Below are 3,745 nucleotides of genomic sequence, written 5' to 3'. Positions count from 1 at the left end.
TCTCAGTTGCCCTTTAAGAAGGAATCTGCACTATTTAGTGATGTCTTAGGATGTCTGTTTCTAAACACCTACCAAAATTTTCTCTCGGACACTCTTGATAAATGTTGCCCTGTGACTCTATACTAGGCATGGGCCAACGTGGCCCTCCAGCTGCTGAGGAACTACAAGTCCCACAATGCATTGCAGGAGTCTGACAGCCACAGTCATGACTCATAAAGGCAAATGCATTGTGGGATTTGTAGTTCCTTAACAGCTGGAGGGCCACGTTTGCCCATGCCTGCTCTATACTCACTTCACAGGCAGCTGGGCTGTAGTAGGTAAAGGTAGCTGGTGGGATGCATGTAGGTAAATAATGGCAAATACCGTGTTACCAATAAGGTTTATTGTGAGATCACTCTTCGTCCGTCTGGCCAATGGTTCCTTCTGTACCTTTGACTGCGCTCTTTTCTTTTTGTCTTTTGCCAGACCCTTCAGATGTGGACCTTCAAACTCGACATCACATTTTAGTCAGCCTTCCATGGTCTCCAGAAGCACAACCCAACAGCAATGTGAAGTTTCCTGTTTCACAGCAAACATTTTAAACAATCCTATACTAAACTACGAGATGTTTTACTGTAAATATTTGAGACGTTTGCATCACTATTTTGGAAAAGAAACCTGTTAAACCATGTAAAGGTCACTTTGATAATGACTGTGTTCCTGTTATGACCAGTAGGTGCCGCCACTAATCCCATTGCTGCATAAAGTGGATTTGCCTGCCCCATTTATTGCTTTTCAAAATCAGGATGGAGATCTTGGTAAATGATGTCACTGCGTGTCTGAACCTTCCTAAATTTAAAGGACAGCAGAGGTAAAAATAAACTGATGAGATAAACAATTGTATCTGTTCTCCTACTCTCAAATTTTACCCCCTTTTTTTAGACATCTTATGATTTTATTTTAAGTTTTAACATTTACAAAGAAGATTTAGTGTTCATTGTCTGCTCAATGGCAGTCTATAAAGTGTCCCAGAACTAAAATACATGAACTATTGACCTTTTTTTTTAATCTATCCCCTGCACTGGAATAGTTTTTTTTGCAGGAAAAGGCTTTAGAGCTGCAATTCCTTATCAGTGAGGATTAGGCTATTGTCAGAGAAGGTTCCACAAGAGGGAAGCTGTCATTTGCATACATGAAGGTTAAAGCGAACCCGTGCGTTACTAGGGAGAGAAATATAAATACTTACCTCGGTAGATGGAAGCCTCTGGGTCCTCTAGAGGCCTCACCATCCCCTCCAGCGGGAGGCCTCCAAGGTTTGCGGCCCTGCTCCCGGCCTGCTTGGGGTAAAAAGTGGACCTTTTCGGCTCTTTGCTACTGCGCAGGCTGTCTGCACCTGCCCAGTGCAGCCACACGTTGGCGACAAGCACTTGTCAGTGGGCTTCAGAAGGTCCCAGCGCTGGAACAGCAAGAAGGAGGGGGGCATCTTCCCACGTAAGTACTCATTTGCAAAGCAGTTTGTTTAGGTGCCGGCTGCGTGGCGCCTAAGTTGAGCATCGCTAATCCAGTAACGCTGTAGTGCCTGCCCCACGCTATGGTAAATCGAGATTCTGGCACTCGCTGGGCCCCAAATTACTTCTCCCTCCAAGTTACTACGACTCAGAGGGGGAATTTTTAGCGGCAGCAGGATGAGCTGCCCTGCGCCCAACTGACTAGCGGCCTAACCATGAGTATGGCCTTCTCACTACAGGTGCACGTTAACTCTTTCAAGCAGAAAAAGGAACACAGCCTGGTTGTTAATACATTTTGCACTGTACATACACACGTTTAACCCATCATGTCGCCTCAGGTACATTTTAAAAGTCTGAGTCCAGGCAAATAAGAGTTACATCTATATCAGTGGCATTTTATAAATGGGAAGGCCGGGCTTCTTCCACTCCTAGGGCTCCATTCTGTGTTTCCTCAATAGCCACCCAGCCCCCCCCCCCTCCCTCCCCTCAGGAGAGTATCGGAAATAGCAGCAGAGCTGGAACCTCACCTGTTCCAGCGCCGGGTCTGATCCATCCTCCGCTGCAGTCACCACCTCTCACTTCCTCCCTGTCCTGGTGTTTGCTTGTTGTATGGCATCACACAACATGCAGAAAACCTGAAAACAAGGAATGGAATTTACCACAGAGGACTTCTATAACCGCAGCAGTGAACTCCATCCCTATTAGCCAGCTGACTTCAGGTCAGAGGTCATACTGAGCATCATGGGATGGAAGGTCACCGTTGGCATACCCGTGCCATGCAAATTACAGATGTAAGAGGAACTGAAAGTAAAATGAGCCTAGCTCTCAAAGTAACCTTGTAGCAGATCCATGAATCCATTGTTGTATCTCAAAACAGAGGCGTTTAATAAAAGCAAAGATGATGTTGATCAAACCTGAGAATGTTTTTACTGTGTTTTCCAGCTACAAGAATATATCCCACAGCTCACTCAAATCTGCTTATACTGACTTCTGTGTGTTCTCATCACCTCCCTTCTGATGACCCATGCTCAGGCCCGGCCCTAGACTTTTTGCCGCCTGAGGCAAAATTCAAAAAAATCGCCGCCCCTCCCCCCCCCCAAGCCGTGTGTGTGTGGGGGGCCGCCCGAGCTGGAGGGGATAGCGGGCAGGAAGGGGGTATTGGGCCTAGCGGCGGGGAGGGGGGTCGGACCCCCCCCTCCCTCGCCTGGGTCCCCCGTCCTCCGCTCCCCTCCAGCTTTAGAAGTGAGGTCGCTGGCTGCAGCTATATTGTAAGAGGCAACGGGCGGGGATCACTCACCTCTTCCTCGTTCCAGCCCGAGCCTGCGCTCCACTGACATCACTTCCTGCGGCGTAGCAGGAAGTGACGTCAGTGGAGCGCAGGCTCGGGCTGGAACGAGGAAGAGGTGAGTCCTCCCCGCCCGTTGCCTCTTACAATATAGCTGCAGCCAGCGACCTCACTTCTAAAGCTGGAGGGGAGCGGAGGACGGGGGACCCAGGCGAGGGAGGGGGGGGTCCGACCCCCCTCCCCGCCGCTAGGCCCAATACCCCCTTCCTGCCCGCTATCCCCTCCAGCTCAGGCGGCCCCCCACACACACAGACGGGCGGCTGCCGCCCCTCCAGAAGTGCCGCCTGAGGCAAAAGTTTCACCCCGCCTCATGGGCGGGCCGGCCCTGCCCATGCTGACTTCTCTCCTGAGTTCAGAAACCTGACAGCATGAGTCATCGGAAAGGAGAGGGGAGGAGCAATCAAATGGGAGTCAGCAAATGAAGATGCAGATTCAACTAAGCAGATTTCTTCTAGCTGAATGAAATGGAAGTAGTGATGCTCAGAAACAGAATCTATACTTCCATTAAACATTTCTGTGTAACGATTGGTGTAGCAACACAGACGTCTGATTATATGTGATCTGCAAAATCACGGATAATACAGACGCTATACCTGATTATGTAGTGATCTGCAGAATCACCAATAATGCAAGTATAGCTAGCAAGGTGTATAGTGCTTGGTGCAACAGTAACTGAATAGTTTAGCTAGACCTCACCAGAGGAGCTGGTGGGCACTATTGGTACACAGTAAGGGCCCTTTTCCACCTGCAATCGCTAGCGTTCACGCTGAACGCTAGCGATTGCTGAATTGCAAAACCGGCGATTCCCCCGACGTTTGCGGCCGCGATTTTGCTATGCTATGCACTGCATAGCAAAATCGCGGCAATTATCGCTCCGCCGCGCGTTCGCGTTCCCGACAAAAGCGAATCGCGG

At 49.5% G+C, this 3,745-nt stretch overlaps 1 long non-coding RNA gene across 1 annotated transcript; it reads right to left on the bottom strand.

Annotated features, from left to right (window-relative positions):
- Window positions 1–365: 365 nt before the first annotated feature.
- LOC137571000 (uncharacterized) lies at window positions 366–2,093 on the bottom strand. The gene is made up of 2 exons (XR_011031274.1): window positions 2,015–2,093; window positions 366–558 (listed from the first exon to the last, which is right to left on the bottom strand). It is a non-coding gene; the product is annotated as an uncharacterized lncRNA (long non-coding RNA).
- Between the last annotated feature and the right edge of the window lie 1,652 nt (window positions 2,094–3,745).

The sequence above is a fragment of the Hyperolius riggenbachi genome, chromosome 4 (assembly GCF_040937935.1).
Source record: "Hyperolius riggenbachi isolate aHypRig1 chromosome 4, aHypRig1.pri, whole genome shotgun sequence".
NCBI classification, from domain to species: domain Eukaryota; kingdom Metazoa; phylum Chordata; class Amphibia; order Anura; family Hyperoliidae; genus Hyperolius; species Hyperolius riggenbachi.
Note: the sequence above shows the minus strand (reverse complement) of the source record. Positions and strands in the feature narration are given on the sequence as shown.